Source organism: Podarcis raffonei, chromosome 9 (assembly GCF_027172205.1).
Source record: "Podarcis raffonei isolate rPodRaf1 chromosome 9, rPodRaf1.pri, whole genome shotgun sequence".
NCBI classification, from domain to species: domain Eukaryota; kingdom Metazoa; phylum Chordata; class Lepidosauria; order Squamata; family Lacertidae; genus Podarcis; species Podarcis raffonei.
The window spans coordinates 74,617,810-74,640,956 of NC_070610.1; positions in this window are offsets into that span (position 1 = coordinate 74,617,810).

Here is a 23,147-nt window from a genome sequence, read left to right on the forward strand (position 1 = left end):
CAAGAAGTGGCAAAAAGATATATCTAAATTTGTCTGGCAGGGCAAGAAGCCCAGAATAAAATTTAAGATACTAACGGATGTAAAGGAAAGAGGGGGATTCGCCCTGCCAGACTTTAAACTGTACTATGAAGCGGCAGCTTTCTGCTGGCTAAGAGATTGGCTACTTCTTGAAAATACAGATATTTTGGATTTAGAAGGTTTTAATAATATCTTTGGGTGGCATGCATATTTGTGGTATGACAAGGTTAAAGCACACAAAGGTTTTAAAAACCATATTGTCAGAAAAGCACTATTAAATGTCTGGACTAGATATAAAGATTTGTTGGAAAATAAAACTCCAAGGTGGCTGTCGCCAATGGAAGCTAAGGCAGTTAAAAAGTTAAATATGGAGTCTAAATGGCCAAGATATTGGGAAATTCTGGAAAAGGAAGGGGACAGATTGAGATTGCAGAGTTTTGAGAAACTAAAAGGGAAAGTGAGAGATTGGTTGCACTATCATCAAATAAATGAAGTGTTTAAAATGGACAGTAAAATAGGCTTCCAGGTGGAAAAATCAAAATTGGAGACTGAACTGTTAGAATCCAGCACTAGAAATTTGTCAAAAATGTATAATTTGCTGCTGAAATGGAATACACAGGAGGAAACGGTTAAATCAAGTATGATTAAATGGGCTCAGGACATTGGTCATAACATTATGTTTGCTGATTGGGAGAAGTTGTGGACCACCGGGATGAAATTTACGGCATGTAATGCCTTAAGAGAGAATATTATGAAGATGATCTATAGGTGGTACATAACCCCAGTCAAGCTTGCAAAGATTTACCATTTGCCTGATAATAAATGTTGGAAATGTAAGGAAAAGGAAGGCACATTCTTTCACCTCTGGTGGACGTGCCCGAAGATTAAGGCATTCTGGGAAATGATCTATAATGAACTGAAAAAGGTATTTAAATATACCTTCCTTAAGAAACCAGAGGCCTTTCTCTTGGGTATTGTCGGCCAAGGGGTGTTAAAGACGGATATAACTTTCTTTATGTATGCTACAACAGCAGCAAGAATACTCATTGCGAAGTACTGGAAGACACAAGAGCTACCCACTCTGGAAGAATGGCAGATGAAGGTGATTGACTACATGGGCCTGGCAGAAATGACGAGCAGAATCCGAAACCAGGGAAGAGAAGCAGCGGAAGAAGAATGGAAAAAATTTAAGGACTATTTAAAGAAATATTACAAAATTAATGAAAGCTAGAATGATGTTGGACTAGAAAATAAATGGTTACTATTAGTAATGGATAAGATAAGGAGAATAAGGAAGATTAAATTAAATTAAAATAAGGGAAGATTTGCTGAATAATTGATTAGAAATTGGAATACAGAAAAGGGAGGCATGAGGAAGTCGGAGAAGAAAGGTATAAGAAAATAAGATCTGAAATTGTACTTGTTTTTGTTGTTGTTTGTTTGTTTGTTGTGTTTATTGTATTGTATTGTTATGTTTTTGTGGTTATAAAAAATTCTTTAATAAAAATTATATTAAAAAAAAATAATAATTGTTGGGAGTCTTGGAAGGCCGTTAAAAACCTGTAGTGGGTGGATCTGGCCCATGGGTCTAGGTTCTAGAGCAGGCGGAGGGAGCAGCCAGACCACAGGCCAATCTTTTCCCACTAGGCCATTTCCCCCAAACTGCACTCGCCCACCCATCTGCTGACATCACAGGAGCTACTTCTAGTAGGATGTTGCAAAGGGTTTAAGAGTGTGGGGGCTGTTTTAAAGTATTTTGCAAGCTTTCCCCCCTTCTCCTTTAAGTCCCTGATTTTGGAAGCTTAATAGGGAAATACAGGGAGACTTGGGGGGAGAGTCTGAAATCCTCTAAAATCAGAATTCAACTGAAAATTTACCTTTCCAGTAATTATTATTATTATTATTTATTCAATTTATATACCACCCTTTATCAAAAGATGCCAGGGCAGTGTAAAACATTAAAAGCACATTACAGAACAACAATAGTAAAAACATAATAAAAAGCAGACTGACAGACAGCCTAATAATAAAATAGTCAGCTTAATAACAAATATCATTCAAATATCATTCCAAAAACAGCTGGCTGGCCAATCCAAAGTGGTTTGTGTTTTTCAATAGAATCTGCTATACATATGCATTTGTTCATTCTTCCAAGATGTGCTTGAGGCTTTTCACCCTCATGGTATTCTAATGCCTCCTAAGAAAATCTAATTATTTGTGCAAGGCAATGATTACAAAACCCATGATGCAGTGAGTGAACAACATGGGAGCAAAGGAGCTATTTGCAAACAACTGATTAAAGCAAAATGATTAATGGCTACTGAACCAGATAGGGTTCAAAAGTCCTAACAGATTTCCCCAGAGAAGTCTGCAGCTTAGCATCAAGATTTTCTATTTCAAAAAAGTAGAATTTATCTTGTGGTTTCAGCCCAGCCACCAGATCTGTCATTCCAGTCGATCTTCTTCTTATTTTCTTAATCGTCCTTGTTAGGTTAACATGTTTGCACACTAGTCACATTTGGGTTAAGAATGGATTATGTGAGGTCTTTCAGTTCTTTTTTTAAAAAAAGAAGAATCGCGACCTACAGGATATGTTTACACAAGCTAGGATGGCTTATTTGTTTTGCCTGATTTATGTGCTTTAGGGAATCCGGGCCTATTAGCCAAATACATGAGGAGCTTTGTTAATACTCCAGTGCTTATTACATCACTCACGGTCACCTCTTTCAAAAGTACCCATTCATCCAGGGCAAAGGACTTCCCCTTCAAACAAAAACAAACTGCGGACATGACCCAGAGGCTCACTCTTTAGGTCAGAGTGGAAGGAAGTAGTCATACATCCTTCTTCTTTTCTCTCGGCCATTGAGATATTAATAGCCTTCCATGGTTTTTCAATGTTGCCACAAAGGGAGCATTGAGTAGAGAGCGCAGGTCTCTCTCAAGAAGCAGAAGCCCCGGCCAACAGCTTGGGAATTAGCAAATGATGCTGGCCTGATTCAGTCTCGAAATTTGGGAAAGCAGAGATTATAGGGGGATTCCCTGGTCCTGAATGGGGTAACGGTGCCCCTGAAGGACCAGATGCGCAGCCTGGGAGTCATTTTGGACTCACAGCTGTCCATGGAGGCGCAGGTTAATTCTGTGTCCAGGGCAGCTGTCTACCAGCTCCATCTGGTACGCAGGATGAGACCCTACCTGCCCGTGGACTGTCTCGCCAGAGTGGTGCATGCTCTGGTTATCTTCCGCTTGGACTACTGCAATGCGCTCTACATGGGGCTACCTTTGAAGGTGACCCGGAAACTGCAATTAATCCAGAATGCGGCAGCTAGACTGGTGACTGGGAGTGGCCGCCGAAACCACATAACACTGGTTCTGAGACATCTGCATTGGCTCCCAGTACGTTTCCAAGCACAATTCAAAGTGTTGGTGCTGACCTTTAAAGCCCTAAACAGCCTCAGTCCAGTATATCTGAAGGAGCGTCTCCACCCCCATCGTTTAGCCCGGACACTGAGGTCCAGCGCCGAGGGTCTTCTGGCGGTTCCCTCACTGCGAGAAGCCAAGTTACAGGGAACCAGGCAGAGGGCCTTCTCGGTAGTGGCACCCGCCCTGTGGAACGCCCTCCCTTCAGATGTGAAGGAAATAAGCAGCTATCCTATCTTTAAAAGACATCTGAAAGAAGCCCTCTTTAGGGAAGTTTTTAATATTTAATGCTGTACTGTTTTTAACACTTGATTGGGAGCCACCCAGAGTGGCTGGGGAAACTCAGCCAGATGGGTGGGGTATAAATAATAAATTATTATTATTATTATTATTATTATTATTATTATTATTATCATCATCATCATCATCATCATCATCATCATCGGCTGTAAATTCCGCAGTCAGAATTACAGAACCATCCAACTCACACATATTTTTGGACAGGTTGTGCAGTTTGCATGCTTTTTTTCTGGTGGGTGTGGGCAACAGAATGACGATGCAGATATTTACTGGCCTGCCTACCAGATGCATTAAATCTGTAGAAGCATTTAAGCATGAGCACATTATTGTTTTAAGTAACATATTCAGGAAAAGGCCACACAGCATCAAGGATACATGGAGCAGGGAGACAACTTTTCTCCGCGTGCTGCAGTGCCCCATGTGCCTTAGTGGTTAGAGTATTGGACTAGGACCTGGGAGTTGTTGTTGTTTAGTCGTTTAGTCGTGTCCGACTCTTCGTGACCCCATGGACAAGAGCACGCCAGGCACCTCTGTCCTCCACTACCTCCCTCAGTTTGGTCAAACTCATGCTGGTAACCTCGAAAACACTATCCAACCATCTCGTCCTCCGTCGTCCCCTTTTCCTTGTGCTCTCCATCTTTCCCAGCATCAGGGTCTTCTCCAGGGAGTCTTCTCTTCTCATGAGGTGGCCAAAGTCTTGGAGCCTCAGCTTCACGATCTGTCCTTCCAGTGAGCACTCAGGACTGATTTCCTTAAGAATGGATGCGTTTGATCTTCTTGCAGTCCATGGGACTCTCAAGAGTCTTCTCCAGCACCATAATTCAAAAGCATCAATTCTTCGGCGATCAGCCTTCTTTATGGTCCAGCTCTCACTTCCATACATCACTACTGGGAAAACCATGGCTTTAACTATACGGACCTTTGTTGTCAAGGTGACGTCTCTACTTCTCAAGATGCTATCTAGGCCTGTCATTGCCCTTCTCCCAAGAAGCAGGCATCTTTTAATTTCGTGGCTGCTGTCACCATCTGCAGTGATCATGGAGCCCAAGAAAGTAAAATCTCTCACTGCCTCCATTTCTTCCCCTTCTATTTGCCAGGAGGTGATGGGACCAGTGGCCATGATCTTCGTTTTTTTGATGTTGAGCTTCAGACCATATTTTGCGCTCTCCTCTTTCACCCTCATTAAAAGGTTCTTTAATTCCTCCTCACTTTCTGCCATCAAGGTTGTGTCATCTGCATATCTGAGGTTGTTGATATTTCTTCCGGCGATCTTAATTCCGGCTTGGGATTCATCCAGCCCAGCCTTTCGCATGATGCATTCTGCATATAAGTTAAATAAGCAGGGAGATAAAATACAGGACCTGGGAGGCCAGGGTTCAAATCCCCACTCGGCCATGAAGCTCACTGCGTGACCTTGGGCCACTCACTTGCTCTCAGCCCAACCTACCTCACAGGGTTGTTGTGGAGATTAAATGAGGAATTAGGGAGAGTCATGCATGCCACCTTGAGCTCTTTGGAGAAAAAGGCGGGGCGTAAATTCAATCAATCAATAAACAACACTTTCCAAGCCACTGCCAAAATTGCAATTTGCTAGAGTGGGGGAAATAACATATTTCTCCTCACAGTAAACAGCTGCTTCTGGGAGTGGAGAGGGGGTGTCAACAGTGTGATGGCCTGGGGCTCGGGCTCAGACTCAGAACCAGAGGAGTCTCAGTCTGCACCGGATCCTTTGCCTCAGGCATCATCTGAACCAAGCCTGGGGCCTGATCCTGAAGAGTTCCAGTCCGCACAGGTTCCCCTGCAACAAGCACCAGCTGGGCCAAGTCAGGGGCCTGAGCCTGCCCTGGCTCCAGATGCGGGGATGACCTCGTTGCCTTCAGCTGGGCCATCACTTACAGCTGCTCCAATACCAGTTGGGTCAGGGGAGGCTGAGGCGGCCCCTGCGTCTAGTAACCCACCGACGTCTCCCGAGCTGCAGAGACTGAGGTCTGAGAGAAGGAGAGACCTGAGTACTCGCAGGAGGAGTGCTCACCTTCGGGTGAGACAGGGAGGTGAGTCACCGGGGGATCAGGACCAGCCATTGCCCCGACAAAGCTAAAAGGCCGAAGGACCCTGCCCCAGGTTGCGGGAGCAACATTGCTGTATGCCAGATCCTGCCTGAGATCCTGTACCTGTCCTTGCCTGGTTTCCTGCCTTGTGTCCTGCCTTGGCCCTGTCGGACTGACTCCCAGCAGAACCTCCGGATTCTGGACCGGTCCTGGACCGCGTTTCAAGGGTTATCCCTGGACCCAGCGGGTTAAATAACCCTCCCTATGTGCCACAGTCCTATCACTGTTTCTTTTTTAACAATCAATTGTGTGACCACAAATTTAATGTGATGTATAGTTTTGCCATAGTTTCCTGTTTTGGTTCTAATGAGAAGTCCATTAGGACGCAATAAGGTTGGTTATAAGTTGGTTATTGCAGCACCACGGAGAGATCCAAGTTAGCATCTTTCAGCACCACGGAGAGCTCCAGGTTGAGCCCACCTCTGCTGTACTCCTCTACTAGACAGCTGCAGACCCTTATGAGGGCCAACATTTTGGCTTGAAGATAGCCGCTGCTCCTTTGCTCCCTGACCTCCCTGCATTGTTGAACTGCTGAGGTAGTGTCAGAGGCTCCTGATTTCTCAGGTTTAGGGTCCTGAACTCTGGTACTATAAGCTGAGACCTGAGAGATGGGAGTTCTGGTCCCCATCCAGTCCTGAAGCTCCCCAGGTGAACCTGAGCCAGTCACTGTCTCTCGGCATAACCGACCTCGCAGTGTTGTGAGAATAATACGGGCAGAGAGAGAATTGTGTATGCCACCTTGAGTTCCATGTAGGAAAGTGGGATATGCATGGAATAAATGAAGGAATAAATAAAATACTATAATGCATCACGTAGTAAGACCATTGATCCCCTGCTGGTGGGGCTCGCTGACCTCCCAGAGAAGCAAAAATTTGACCTTTTCCTGTTAGGCAAAGATCACAAGATGACCTGGATGGTCGCCAGAATCTGTGTGCAGATCTGCAGGTGCAGACCATCCCCCAACTCAAACTAAATTGTGAAGAAAATCCCCAAACTCGGTTCCATGGGTGACTCTGGGTCATATCTATGTGGTAGCTTATCTTAAAGTTTTAAGTGTCTATATGCTTATCACATTTATAAATTTTAAATTTTAAATTTATTGTTTAGGCACCACGGAGATAGCTATCTAGATAGATAGATAGATAGATAGATAGATAGATAGATATAATCTATTTACAATAGTGCATGGCAGTTCTTTTTTTTTTAATAATATTTATTAAAGTTTTAACAATAAGCACAAACAATAATGACAAAAACAACACAAATACAAAAAATAAACAGTCAAACAATAAAAAAACACACAAAATTAAGTTAAACCTTCTGTAATATCCCTTCATTAGCTTGTTTCTTTGACCTCACACCTCCCTTTTTATATTCTGCTTCAATTTGTTATTTCAGCAAATCCTTTCCATCTTTCCCAAATTTTTATCCATAATTTATTAAAACAGTGTAGTTTAACCTTTCCTGCTTTCCATCAATATTATATAACATATATTCTTTAAAATACTTATGCAAAAGTCAGATTGTTTAATTCCAGTCTCTTTCTAAACTTCCTTAATTTTACTATGTTTCTGTAAATAGTCTTTAAATTTCTTCCCATCTTCTTCCACCAACTCTTCTCCCTGATCTCGAATTCTGCCGGTCATTTCCGCCATTTCCATGTAGTCCATCACCTTCATCTGCCATTCTTCCCGGGTGGGTAGATCTTGTGTCTTCCAGTATTTCGCGATGAGTATTCTTGCTGCTGTTGTAGCATACATAAAAAAAGTTCTATCCTTCTTTGGCACCAATTGGCCGACCATGCCCAGGAGGAAGGCCTCTGGTTTCTTCAGGAAGGTATACTTAAATACCTTTTTAATTTCATTATAGATCATTTCCCAGAAGGCCTTGATCTTTGGGCATGTCCACCAAAGGTGAAAGAATGTACCTTCAGACTCTTTACATTTCCAACATTTATTATCAGGCAAGTGATAAATTTTTGCAAGCTTGACTGGTGTCATGTACCACCTATATATCATCTTCATTATGTTCTCTCTTAAGGCATTGCATGCCGTAAATTTAATACCTGTGGTCCACAACTGTTCCCAGTCAGCCATCATAATGTTATGTCCCACATCTTGTGTCCATTTAATCATAGCTGATTTTACCGTCTCATCCTGAGTATTCCATTTCAGCAGCAAGTTATACATTTTTGACAGGTTCTTACTTTTGGAGTCTAGTAACTGTGTTTCCAATTTGGATTTTTCCATCTGAAAACCATTTTTTTTGTCCAAATTATAGGCCTCCATTATTTGATAATAGTGAAGCCAATCCCGCACTTTATTTTTTAACTTTTCAAAACTCTGTAATTTCAGCTTATCTCCTTCCTGTTCCAAAATTTCCCAATATTTCGGCCAGTTGGCCTCCATATTGAGTTTTTTCTGAGCTTTCGCTTCCATTGGAGACAGCCACCTTGGGGTTTTATTTTCCAATAGGTCCTTATATCTTATCCAGACATTAAAAAGAGATTTTCTGACAATATGATTCTTAAATGATTTGTGTGCTTTGACCTTATCATATGCATGCCATCCGAATACGTTGTTGAAACCTTCCAAATCCAAAATATCAGTATTCTCAAGAAGTAGCCATTCTTTCAGCCAGCAAAACGCAGCTGATTCATAATACAGTTTAAAGTCCGGCAGGGCAAATCCACCCCTTTCTTTAGCATCAGTTAAAATCTTAAATTTTATTTGAGGCTTCTTGCCCTGCCAGATGAATCTTGAAATGTCTCCCTGCCACTTCTTGAAACACTCCATCTTATCTGTGATTTGCAATGCTTGAAACAAAAACAACATTCTAGGCAATACATTCATCTTTATAGCTGCAATTCGGCCCAGCATTGATAATTTCAAATTTGACCATATCTCTAAATCCTTTTTCACTTCCGACCACCATTTTTCATAATTATCCTTAAATAAATTTACATTTTTAGCTGTCAGATTCACCCCTAAATATTTCACTTTCTTAACCAATGTTAATCCTGTCTCTTTCTGGAACCTCTCTTTCTCAATCTCTGTTAAATTTTTCTCTAACACCTTGGCTTTCATTTTGTTCAATTTAAAACCAGCTACCAAACCAAATTCTTGAATTAATTCCAGTACTCTTTTTGTACTGGACTCTGGTTCCTGTAGTGTCAATACCAAATCATCCGCAAATGCTTTCAATTTATACTGTTTTGCTCCAACTTGTATACCTTTAACCAATTGGTCCCTTCTGATTGTATTTAACAAAACCTCCAAAACAGATATAAAAAGCAATGGGGAAATTGGGCAACCTTGTCGTGTTCCTTTCTCAATTTTAAATTCTTCTGTCACTACGTTGTTCACAATTAACTTAGCCTTTTGTTCTGAATAGATTGCACCTATACCGTTCTCAAACCCCTGACCGACCCCCATCCCTTGTAGATTTTTCTTCATAAAACTCCAAGAAATGTTGTCAAAGGCTTTCTCCGCGTCCACAAATATAAGAACAGCTTTAGTATTGATGTTCTCTTGTAATTTCTCCAAAATGTTTATTATGTTCCTTGTATTATCAGACAAATGTCTGCCCGGGAGAAAGCCCGCTTGGTCTTTATGAATTCCTTCTGCTAATACCTTTTTCAATCTTTTAGCCAAAATATCTGCAAATATTTTGTAATCCACGTTAAGTAGAGATATGGGGCGGTAGTTCTTAAGCTGTGTCTTTTCAGATTCTGTTTTCGGTATAAGTGTAATATAAGCTTCCTTCCACGACTCAGGTGCTCTTTTCCCTTCCAGTATTTCATTGCAAACATCTTTTAATGGTTGTATTATCCATTCCTTCAGTGATTTGTAGTATTTTGCAGTCAAACCATCCGGACCTGGTGATTTACCTAATTGCATATTCTGAATAGCCAATTCTACTTCCTGATCCGTTATTTTATAGTTCAACATTAGTTTATTTTCTTGTGAGATTTTTTGTAAGCCGTTTAATTTCAAAAAGCGATCAATATCTATTTCTTTCTGCGGCTCCTGTGTATATAGCTGTTTAAAATACCTCTGGAAGCACTTTCTTATCTCCCCTGGATTCTGTATATTCTTTCCTTCCACTTCCAAATTTGTAATGGTATTAAGTTTTTGTCTTTTTTTCATTTGCCAGGCCAGCAGTTTCTCGCATTTATTTGCCGATTCAAAGGTTTTTTTGTCTCATTTGTTTAATTTTCCATTCTATTTCCTGGTTCATCAATTTCATATATTGTACTTGGTATAACTTTATCTCTTTCAGAATCTCCTGTGATTTTGGTTTCACTCTCAATTTCTTTTCTCCTTCTTTTATTTTTTCCAAGATTTTGTCTTTTTCCCCATTTTGTAGTCTCTTTCTAATTGCATTCTGTTGTATCAAAAATCCTCCCCTGACTGCTTTACTTGTGTCCCAAGTTACTCTTTTCTCCACCGTTGTATTCAAATTTATCTCAAAATAGTCTCTCAGAGTTTTTTGAGCCTTCTTGATCACTTATTCATTTCTAAATAAAGTATCATTCATCCTCCATCTGAAGGATCCAATTGGTGTCAGTTCTCCTGTTGTATTGATATGTATACAAGCACACTCTCTTTTTGAAGGACTGTCCGGTCCAAGTCGGCTTTGAAGATAAAATAACCCCAAGAAGGGACACCAGCCATTATCTATATGCACTGTCATTCAGCTGAATGGATACTTCTTGGTCAGAGGCAGTCTACCTGTGAATACCAGGTGCTGGTGATAGACAACAGGGGATGGTGCAGCTTTCACACCCTGCTCATGGGTCTGCGGGCCAGATTGAGAAGGCGATTGGGCCGCATCTGGCCCACGGGCCTTAGGTTGCCTACCCCTGCTATATGGTAATTTATGGACCTAATAGGTATCTAAAGCCATTTGCACATAACAAAATATGTTATCAGTCTACAAGCACTCTTTAATATTAGATAACAGGTACAACAGCATGACCTACATTCAACTGTGCTGCATGTTGCCATGCAACCAGTCCATGCAGAATGTAGGCACCCTATATATAGAAATGAGCAAACCAGTGATATTTTAGGGCGCAGGCTAGCAGGCGGGGCCCATTACTTACGTCATAGGAGCCTACACAGCACAAACCAAAACACTGTTGCTGTTTGTAGGTTTTATTTTATTTGTTTTTTAACTTATATTTTGGAAATGTGTTGTTGTTTAGTTGTTTAGTCATGTCCGACTCTTCATGACCCCATGGACCAGAGCATGCCAGGCACTCCTGTCTTCCACTGCCTCCCACAGTTTGGTCAAATTCATGCTGGTAGCTTCAAGAACACTGGCCACCCATCTCGTCCTCTGTTGTCCCCTTCTCCTTATGCCCTCCATCTTTCCCAACATCAGGGTCTTTTCCAGGGAGTCTTCTCTTCTCATGAGGTGGCCAAAGTATTGGAGTCTCAGCTTCAGGATCTGTCCTTCCAGTGAGTACTTAGGGCTGATTTCCTTCTGAATGGATAGGTTTGATCATATAGCATATATTCAACACAAAAACCAGCGACAGTTTGTTGTTAACAAAGGACAGCTGGACATATAAGGGGCCCCATTACCTTCAGTAGCTTAAAAGGTAAAGGTAAAGGGACCCCTGACCATTAGGTCCAGTGGTGGCCGACTCTGGGGTTGCGGCACTCATTTCGCTTTATTGGCCGAGGGAGCCGGCATACAGCTTCCGGGTCATGTGGCCAGCATGACAAAGCTGCTTCTGGTGAATCAGAGCAGTGCACGGAAACGCCGTTTACCTTCCCACCGGAGTGGACCCTATTTATCTACTTGCACTTCGTGCTTTCAAACTGCTAGGTTGGCAGGAGCAGGGACCGAGCAACAGGAGCTCACCCCATCACGGAGATTTGAACCACCGACCTTCTGATCGGCAAGCCCTAGGCTCTGTGGTTTAACCCACAGCGCCACCCTTAGTAGCTTAGGGCCTCATCAAACCTAAATATGGCCCTGATAACTACGCTAGTGTGACCACATGCCAGAATTCTCATGGGTTAAATCCAGGATATGCTATTTCCACGCACCCAGCCACTTTTGAGTTTCAGCCCATAAGCCCCCCACAAAGCGCTCTGTCGGCAATGCAGTCCCACTTCCCATGAGGCAAACCCACAGCCCATCGCTGATGCTGCTTGCGCATCAACCAGATTAGCTCTACTGACGCCAAGCGAAGGGAGGCTGGTTTAAGTGGATTGCGGATTACGGTGGGAGCCAGACTCTTCCTGCGCTTCTTCAGCCTAGGAGGATATGAAGATGAACCACCGGTGATCCTGGCAAGTCAGAAAATGGGTGGGGAGACCGTTGAAATGATCCCTTCTGCTGAAAGGCAGGATTAAGAGGGTGACAGGTTAAACACAGCCGCAGCACAAGCTAATTAAAGCAATCTGACTCACTGCCAAGCACCAGAAATTACAGATCAGGTTGGGTTTGGGTGAGCTGGACCTCTCCACTCAAGCAGGGACCTGCAAATCCATCTACTGAAACCAGAGAGAGCTATTCCTGGCACCGGAGAGGTCAGCCAAAGTTCTGCATATTTTGTCATCCCATACAAGGGCAAACGACTTTCAGGGGGTCTCCGGTTTCATGCTCAATCATTCACAAACACGGTCGCCTGGAAGAGTCTCTGGTCACCAGAGGCGACTATGTTTGTGGAGCACAGATCATCCCGGTAAAGAGTGACAGGTGTTGTTGTTCAAGGTCTTCATAAACGACTTGGATGTAGGAACTGAGGGGATGCTCGTCAAATTTGCAAATGACACCTAACTGGGAGGGGTAGAAGACAGAATCAGAATTGAAACAATATTGTTAAAAGGATCTATTAAATTAGGAATTGTAGGTACAGTAGACGTTCAGGTTGCGAACGTGATCCATGCGGGGAGCACATTCACAACCCGCAGTGCTGTGTCTGAGCATGTGCGGGTCATGATTCGGCACTTCTGTGCATGTGCAAGCGCCGAAACCCAGAAGTAACCCGTTCTGGTACTTCTGGGTTCGGCGCGGTGTGCAACCGAAACTGCGCAACCCGAAGCGTCTGTAACCTGAGGTATGACTGTACCAATATTCCAAAGGAGCAGAGAAGACTTTTTATGTATGTGACGACAGCCGCACAGATGCTACTAGCCTAGAGATGGAAAAAAGACAAAGTCCCTGCTAGAGAAGAATGGCAAACTAAGATGCTGGACAATGCCAAAATGGCAAAACTGACCGGAAAGCTCAGGAACCAAGAAGACCAAAACTTTAATAAAGAATGGGGAAAACTTATAATTTACTTGAGAGACCACTGTAAGGAGATGAAAACATTAGCACGATTACACTAGCACTTGTAATGTAGCAAATATTATGGACAAAACGGAGTGAGATAAATTGTGGATTGCTGAATTATATGCAGTTGAAAAGGTGGACAATAAGACCCATGGAGGTGGGAAGTCTAAAGATTCGGAGTAATCTCTAAATATGGATATGTATTTGGTATTGTTATAATTTTATACTTGTAAAATCAAATAAAAGTTATTTCAAAAAAAGAAAAGAAAAGCAGCCTCTAAAACAGATCTGGCACAGATTTGGCTGTCCTGTTCGAAAAGAGAATGGGAGACTAAATGGGCACTGCTTTTCTGATGTGCCCTCCTTAGGAGAAAAAAAGATCTATTAAAAATACAGATAATAACAACAATAGAATTCCTTATGCAGACAGGAAAGGTGGCTTTTGTACAGCTGTGATGCCCATCACGTTTTGTTTTGTTTTCCAGAATTTAAGCACCATCTGTGTCTGTGCAAGATTAGCTCAGTTTTCTTCTTCTCCCCCCTGAATTGGATATATGGAGAGCAAGAAGGCAAGAGGAGGCGATGCCTAGATAACAGGCTGGCTTGTTAGGACATCCATTGCAGACTGATTGCTGTCAGCCTCAGTGGAATCAATGCCATTAGTCACTTCGTTTTCCCAGAGCAAACTGATCTATTGACATTCTGCCACCAAAAATAGTTCAGCAAAAATGCCGGCCCTGCAAAACACCCCTCCGGCATGCTGATCACATCCACATGGAGACAGAATCATGGAGCAGTGAGATCTTGGAAGAACCTTAAACAGGAGGACTGGTAGACAGAAAATATAGACAAATGGCTGTTCACTAGGGCTGGGCGATAACTGGATTTCAGTATCGTGATATATCACCAGCTAAACGCCACAATATCTCAATATATCACGATATCTGAAATAAGGAAGGAACTACACAGAGCCAAACAGGACAGTGACCTGGCAACTGTTACTACTTAAGGTTCTAAAAACTGATAAATGATGATATTATCAATCATCTCATGGTCACTTTCAGTAGCAGTCCCAGGTTATTGTATTCACTATGCCTCATTGCCATACTTTGAACTGTCCTGAACTCCACCATTTGGTAGACTAGCCAAAAACCAAAAGTCTTATATGGATGCATTTTGGCTTGCCTGTTGATGAAACGGAGTGTGTGATGATTGATAATATTGTCATTTATTATTTTGGACCCCTAAGTAGTAGCAGTTGCCAGGACGTTGTCCTGTTCGCCTCTGTATAGTTCCATCCTTATTTCAGACATTGTGGTAGATTGCAACGTTTAGCTGGTGAGTTATCGCGATATTTAGCTGGTGAGTAATTGTGATGTTGAAAACCAGATATTGCCTAGCCCTTACACACATTGTGATTCGCTATATATTGCCAGCTCAGATATTATGAACCAATTATCACAATGTGAACTTCAAACCGGTTTTGGATGATACATTTGTACCTCAGAAGTTGAACTGAATCCATTCCGGAAGTCCATTCGACTTCCAAAACATTTGGAAACCAAAGCACAGCTTCTGATTGGCTGCAGGAAGCTCCTGCAGCCAACCAGAAGCCACAAAAGCCCCCTCGGCTTCCAAAAGTAGTTTGCAAACTGGAACAATCACTTCTGGGTTTGCGGCGTTCGAGAGCCAAAACGTTCGAGAACTAAGCTGTTCGAAAACCAAGGTACGCCTGTATATTGATATACCACCCAGTCCTATTGCTAGCTATAGACTTGAGAGCTCCAGCTGTTGGCTAAGCTGCTGTGATGTCATGGAAAGTTTGCCAACGTTCTTACTGCCCAGCAATGGAGCACAGACAAAGGGCACAGCGTCAGCAACAGGAACGAAAGGTCAGTATGTCTTGGATCCAGCTCACGTTTGCTTTTGACACAGAAAGTCCACAAAAAGGCCATGCTTTTTTCAGGAAAGGAGGACAGAGGAAGAAAGATGAGGGCTGAGAAGCTATTGGGAAGTGCTGGGCAGTAAAAGACTTAAAACTAAGGGCCCAGAGATTGGAAAAATTGTGGTTTGTTTCCCCACCTGCCCCACTCCTGGGAAGCTTCGTAAAGGAGCAGACCCTCCAACTGTCCCAATTTTCCAGGGACAGTCCTGGAATCACAGAAGCCATCCCAGTTCCTGATTTGATCCTGACTGTCCCGCTTTCCCTTTTTCCTCCCCTCCACATATTGGAGAACCATTAAAAGTGTGTGGGCACAAAAACGGAGTCCTGTTTCTATGGAAAATAAAATTCCTGCACCAAATGAAGCAAACTGTGAAGCTGGCATACAAAGCCCTTCCTATAATTTTGAAGGAAAAGGTCACCAATTCACTTTAAATTCTTTAATTGCAATGCTTCCGTGACCAGCCCCTCCTTAGGAAAATGCGGGGAGTGTTGATTCCTTTGCTGTAGACAAAGTCTTGCACTGTCTACTCAGAAGTAAGTCCCACTGTATTCAAGGTAACTGGGTAAAGACTGTGCAGCCTTACACTGCAATCCAAAGCGTTTTTACTCAGAACTAAGTCCCACTGTTCAATAGGATTTACTGTCTGGTATGTTCCTGATCATTCTCACAGTTTCCATCATCATCATCATCAACAACATCTCCTGCCTTCTTCCTGGCAGGGACTCAGGGCAACTTACAACTGCAATTTTATTTCATTCCATTTATCCGTTGAAAGTGTTGTACACGATCCCTTCCCTCACATATTTTATCTTTGCAACAACCCTGCGAAGTAGGTGAGGCGGAGAGGCTGCAATTGGCTCAAAGTGACCGACGTCGATGTTTATATGACATCTATGCGTGCGGCGAGAGATCAAACGCGGGAGCAGCTTCCTGATGTGGAATAGGACGTCGCTATTTTCATCGGAGAAATCCTGGAGGCTATGTAATAGTTTGGCTTCTGTGCTAGCTACGAAGCAACAAAGGAACAGCATGCTCCTGCAGAACACATTGTCCTCGGTGGGCTGCGTCAGCAATCTGGCCCATTCTGTCACCGCAAATATATGTGGAAAGGCCGATAGCAACACCACAGGCAAGAGACGTCCTCCTGCCTGTAGCTCGGGGGCCCCACACGCTGCTGACTCCGTCCCCTGAAATCTCGCATGTGGAGAGAGGCCAGAGCAAGAGCAGCCGACGATCTTTTGGGCTATACCGTCAGAACCAAAGCCCCCACTCCATGCACTTTGAATAAGGGTGCAGAGTAGGGAATATCAGCTGGTGCAGCTTTGCTTCCCCCGGAAGGATGAGACGTGTTGGTCCAGATGTTGGGCCATGGAAAGTCCATTGGAATGTATTCTGCAAGACCCAACATCAAACTGACTGTCGGGTCTCACGGAGCACTGCAGAAGGTGCTTTGTTGTTGGGGACCAGGAGCAGGAGGACAGTATAGATTTGGAACAGTGGCTTGCAGAGGGACATAGTTCAGAAATGCAGAAGCTGGGAAATACTGGATGGGGAATAGCTAGGAGAAGAAACACTGGAAGAGAGAGGGTTAGCAGATTCACAGTCTCTGGGAAGCATTCGCCCACCTTCTCCAAGGCCACGGAGAGCTCAGAAATTGGCAGGACAGAAAGCACAGAGGGTACAATAGGCATAGGCAAACTCCGGCCCTCCAGATGGTCCTGTTAGCAAGGGATGATGGGAATCGGGACTACAATTCCCATCATTCCTAGCTAACAGGACCAGTGGTCAGAGATGATGGGAATTGTAGTCCCAAACATCTGGAGGGCCAGAGTTTGCCTATGCCTGGGGTACAAGCTCAGATTACAAGAGGTAGTAGGGACGTAGATTAATAGGGACAAAAGGGGGTGGAATCCTTAGTTGGGAGCACCGCCATTACTAGAAGATGTGTTCTTTGTTCTCTTGCTGTGATTATTAAAGTTTCTAACTGGTAAGAAGACTCCTTTTCCTTTGTTCTGCTTACCTACTGCCACAGGGGAGGAAGCCAATTCCCTGAAGTCTGACATTTGTGGGTTCGATGCATTTGACAACTTGGTTTTGTTTCAAACCACATGGGCAAAAATGAACCGTGCTACATTGGACGTGGCGGACCTGTGGCCCTCCTAATGTTTCTGAAGTGCAACTCCGAGCATCCATGGCCATTGTTCATGCTGTCTGGAGCTCCCGGGAGGTGTTGCAGGCATCTGTCCGTCTCCAGGGGTGAAGTCAAACCACTGCATTAGCAGCATCAAAGAGCCCGGGGAATGGTGATGGGACAACGATGAGTGGGAAGAGGAAGAAGAAGCAGAATAGGAGGTGTCAGAAGCTGAAGAGGTAACAGGACTCAGTGAGTTGGGAGACTCTGTGGCAGACAGCAGTCCAGAATCAGAGGCAGAAGCTGAAGCAGGAGAGGAGGAAGGCCCAGAGGCAGAGATGAGTCTGGTTGGTGAAGAGTCACAAGCGTCTCCTCCTGCTGCTGCGATAAGCTCCCCTCCTCACTGGTCTCCCAGAACCAGAAGAGGCATGAAGTAGGCGGAGAAGTTAGCTTCACACTGTCTCAGATTGCTTGGGGGAAACCCTGTAGAGGAGGGGACTTAGGAAGCTGCGAGGAGATGGGGACCTTCAGTCTCAGCAACTGCTTTATGGGGTCAAATCCTGCTGGGGATGAGCTGCTATGCTCATTAGGCACAACCAGGCCTTTTTTTCTTTTTTTTTCTTTTTTTAATAATTTTTATTGAATGGTTTTATGTTACAAAAAACAATACAGCCATACTACCACTAAATATAATTAAGAAATAAAAATTACATACATTGATATTTAGTTTGTTATTTGTTATTTACTATCTTATTTCCTCCCAAAGATTGCATACAACAACACACATATGTGCAGACACCCACACACCCACATCCGCACACAAAATGATAATAATGAAGGGCTTTTTTTCAGCCGGAACGCACCAGAACGCAGTTCCGACACCTCTTCCCACACCACGCCTCTGACTCACAAGAAAACTCCCCCTAGAGTGCAAGGAGGACATCCTGGAGAGGGTCTTCTCATGGACCAGAAGCCCTGTGGGGATTTAATGAGGCTCTTCAGCCTCCCGGGCTAACAAATGATGTGCGGGAAGAAGACTTTCCTGTGCCTCAGTTCTGCAAGCTGCCCTTGTTATGTACTGAAGTTCTCACCCTGGGCCAGCAGGGGGATACTGTAGATAGTTATGCAAATAAGGGATCGAAAGTGACGTTCAGTGATTGGATAGTTTTAGAAAATTGTTACAGTTACATTGTACTGGAGCTCTATATAAGCAGGCTGACTGAACCCTTCAATTCAGTTCTGTTCTGGCCTGTGAATAAACAAGAGCTGTTTGAAGAATCGCTGTGTCGTCTGATATGTTCACCCACAACTTAACAGTCCTGCCTCTCCGGCTTGCAGGAGGGACAGGGCAGAGTTCCTGCACCTTTTTTCTAGAAAAAAAGCACTGGGCCTGACCCTCCAGCAAGTCTGTCCAGGTCATGTTTTTGCTCACAAAGCGTTAACCCCAACTTGCACAATGTGATTTACTGCCAGCTCTCTCCTGACAGCAGAGAGGGGTGTGTGATTAAATTAACATTTCTTGCTCTGCTCAATTTTACTTCTGATTCTGCCCATCACTGGGACGTGGCCCCTGGAAGTTGGCCTAGGAGAGAATGTGGCCCCCAGGCTAAAAAAAAGAGGTTCCCACCACCCTGCTCTAAACCATCCATGTTGGGAAGCATCCATAGTTGAGCTACTGCTGGAATTGACCACAGACGACTGTTCCTGAAAATAGCCTTTGGGAAAACCCCTCTCTTTTTTCGGCAGGGGATTCCCACAGGAGCAATAAGGTTCTCATTTGGACCAGGCTGCCTGGCTGTTTGGCCCTGTCTCATATCGCTCACACGTCCCTCCGGCCAGAAAAGCCCCGTTTCCAAAATACAGCAATAAGGGGGAAAGCTGCTTGCGTCGTTCACAGAGACCAGTTAAGCTGAACCCTTAAGAACGGCGCTCTCCGAAATCCTGCTGATTCCCTGGGCTTAGGCCAAGTGCCGTCAGCTTACCTGTGTCAAAATCTCGGGGAGAATTTGCGAGCTCTCCCAGTCACTTATTACACAACAATGCACGGGGTTTTATTTTCCTGGCACGGAGGGCTTTCCCGTCATCCCAGATTAAAATGATGGTGGCTGAAAGGCTGAGAATTACACAGCAAGCCCAGGTGCTGATTTTGCACACCTCTAAGAAGGGCTTGCAAAACTTTTGGCAGCAGAACGCTACCCTGGATCTGTGACAGCGGTGGGAACTGCTGCCCGTATCCCTGTCAAATGATGTCTGAGAACAGGGATGGGCCATATTTTTTCTGCGTTCCTTGCAGTGGCAGCTAGGGCCATAACTCAGAGGTACAGCAATTGCTTTGCGTGAAGAAAGTCCCAGGCTAGAGCTGGGGATGTGTTTGTTTTTAAACTCACTTGCTGTTGCCCCTCGTAGAATCATAGAATTGCAGAGTTGGAAGGGACCCCCAAAGGTCATCTATTCCAACCCCCTGCAATGCAGAGATCTCAACTGAAGCATCCATGACAGTTGGTCCTCCAACCTCTGCTTAAAAACCTCCAAGGAAGGAGAGTCCACTGCTTCCTGAGGGAATCTGTTCCACTGCTGAACAGCTCTCAATATTCCTAACAGGGATACTATACAGTGGTATTTTGGGTTAAGAACTTAATTCGTTCTGGAGGTTGGTTCTTAACCTGAAACTGTTCTTAACCTGAAGCACCACTTTAGCTAATGGGGCCTCCTGCTGCCGCCGTGCCGCCGCAGCACAATTTCTGTTCTCATCCTGAAGCAAATTTCTTAACCCGAGGTACTATTTCTGGGTTAGCGGGGTCTGTAACCCGAAGCGAATGTAACCTGAAGCGTATATAACCCGAGGTACCACTGTAGTACAGTTGTACCTTGGTTTTCAAACAGCCTATTTCTTGAACGTTTTGGCTTCCGAATGATTGAAACCAGGAAGTGACTGTTCCGGTTTTCGAACATCCTTTTGGAAGCCGAATGTCTGGTGGGTTTTTTATGGTTTCTGATTGGCTGCAGGAGCTTCCTGCAGCCAATCAGAAGCCGCAGTTTGGTTTTTGAACACTTTGGAAGTCGAACGGACTTCCGGAACGGATTCCGTTCGACTTCCAAGGTATGGCTGTAGTGGGTTTTCTGGATTGGCAGAGGGCCAATATCCACTCAGTTCTATTAATCCAGTGTTGCACATGTATTTTATGTATTTGAGTATTGTACATAGCTTGTCTGGATATGGCTACTGGATAAAAAAAAATAATATCCACGCAGGATTACAAACTGTTCTAACCAGCTTGCGGAGACTATCAGAGGTCACAAAGAGAAAGGAAAAATATATGAAAATAACAACAAGAGATGTGGAAAGGTCATAAGGTTAGATTTGTGGACATTAAAACAGCAGTAAGAAGCAAGAAGTTGATTGGATCCCTTCGGAATTTGAAATATGGGTACCCCCAACAAAAATTTAAAATTCGGCTGTGTAATTTGGAATTTATGTAATTTGGTTTGATTTGATGTGATTGGTCGGTTAATAAAAAATTATTCTCAAAAAAAAGTACATAGCTTGTCTCACTCCTTATGTCACCAAGAGCACCTGCTCACATGTCCTAAAGCAGATGTGGACTCCCTGTGGCCCTCAAGTGAGTTTCATGCAGAACTGGGAGCAAACAAGAGAGAAGGAAGGAATGCTGGAAAATATAGAGCAATGGAAGATGAGGGGAAGCCCTCTGCAATCGCTTCCTCATCCAGCAGCTTGCCCCGCCCATTCTTGGCTCTAGCCCCACCCACTGCTGGCTGTGGCCCCACCCACTGCAGGTCATCCCTTAAGACATGTAACCCTCAACAAAAAATAATCTTCCCCACCTCTTCGCTAAAGGGAGATTGGAATTATAGGGACAGAACTACCCAAATTGTATAGAAATTTATTTATGTACGCTGCTACGGCAGCAAGAATGCTACTTGCCCCAAAGTGGAAAGAAGAAGACATCCCAGCAAAGGAAGAATGGATACAAAAACTTATGGAATATGCAGAAATGGCAAAACTTACTGGAAGAATAAGAAATCAAGATACTGTAACAAACTTTTTATAGAAGAATGGAAATGGTTTATTGGATATTTACAGATGAATTATAAACAGATAGAAACATTGGCAGGATTATTGTAATAATCTGCAGTTCTATAAGAGTATATATTTAAAGAAGATAAATAAATGAGCAAAATAATTCAATTTGGATACGCAGAAGATATTAAAAACAAATTTAAGGAACCGCAGAAAGAGGAGGATGCAAGTCAAATTTTGAAATGTTAAATTGATTGTAAAACTAATGAAATGTATAAACTTGAAAAGTATAAATAAAAACTTTTTTTTTAAAAAAAAGGAAACATTTCCACCGATTTTGGAACTGGGCTTACCTTTTGCATGTTTCCAGAGATGTTCTTCATTTAGTTCTTCATTCCCAAAAGCTCTACCCAATGAATCACTGCCTTTGACCTCCAGAACCCTGGATCCAGCCCCCGGGTGTTGCAGAAGTTGACTAGAAAGGTTTGTTTTGAAGAGCAGACATGGGCTTCCTCCATTATGCAATGGCTTGCATCAATCATGGGAGTTGGCAGGCATGGAGTTCAAGCCTGTGATGCAACGCTATTCGCTCACACAAGCCAGGCTACCTTGAACTACCTCTGGAAGCCAACACACGTCACGATGCGTAAAGCCAGGAGTCCAGAGAGCAAATATCTTGAAGTGACATTTGCTGCAGAACTTTCGGCTTGGATGCATGAAAGCAGCAGCAAAATTCCTCACCAAGTTTTTTGGGGGAAATTCAGGGGAAGTCCCCTCCACAGGAGGCCGTCTCCTGGCAGACACAACCCCCCTTGCCTTCCAAAACCTCACTCTGTGCCATGGTCTGGCTGGATGCAGAGGCGTGGTGGGAGGCAGCAGCTGGGGAACCCCCAGGGGAAGAAGGTTCTGAGCCCAGGGATTGGTGGTGGGACAACAATGTGTGGTCAGAGGGAGAAGAGGGAGAAGAGGCATCAGAAGCTGAGGAGGGAACAGGGTTTGGTGAGCAGGAAGAGGCTGCAGCAGGGAGCAGTTCAGAATCAGAGGCTGGAGAGAAGGTTGGTCAAGAGGCAGAGATGCGTCAGGCTTCTGAAGAGGCCAGGGAGTCCCCCCCTCCTGCTGCAACCCACTCCCCTCCCCACTGGCCTCCCAGGACCAGAAGAGGCATGAAGAGGGCAGAGCAAAGGCAAGGCACGTCGGCAAAGTCTCAGGTTGCTTGGGAATAGGGTTGCCACCTGTATAATACAGGATTGTCCCATATTTCAATGTAAAATGCTTCGTCATATAGAGTTTGGTCCTGTATTTCAGGTCTTCTCTCTCTCTCTCTCTGCCAAGTTAGGGATTCCCTATGCATGTGTTTGAAAGGGCACATGAAAGTAGCCAAGCACAGACAGATTTACAAATTTGTGTGTGCGACAGATTCCAGAGGGGCCATCCTGTTAGGCTGCAATAGATTGCAATGGATTGCTTTGAATGCCCCCCAACCACCCCGCCCCACATTTTGCCAAAACAAAGGTGGCAACCCTCCTTGGGAAGGACCCGGGGGATGAGGAGACTTACGTAGCCAACTGTAGGAAGCTGGGGACCTTCAGTCCCCACAACTGCAAGATCTACCGGGACAAGTTCCTGCACCTCCTGAGTCAATCATGTTTCCTTGAATAGTTAGTTTCACTGACACCGGTTGATTTATTGCTGACCTGTTTCTGACTCCTGCTCCTGACGCTGTGCTGCATCATCATCCTGAGATATCTGGGGCAAGGAAAATGACGGGCACCTGTCATTTGCAGAGAGGTTCCCCCAGCCACTCTGGGCGGCTTCCAACACAATATTAAAATACAGTAATGCATCAAACATTAAAAACTTCCCTAAAGAGGGCTGCCTTCAGATGTCATCAA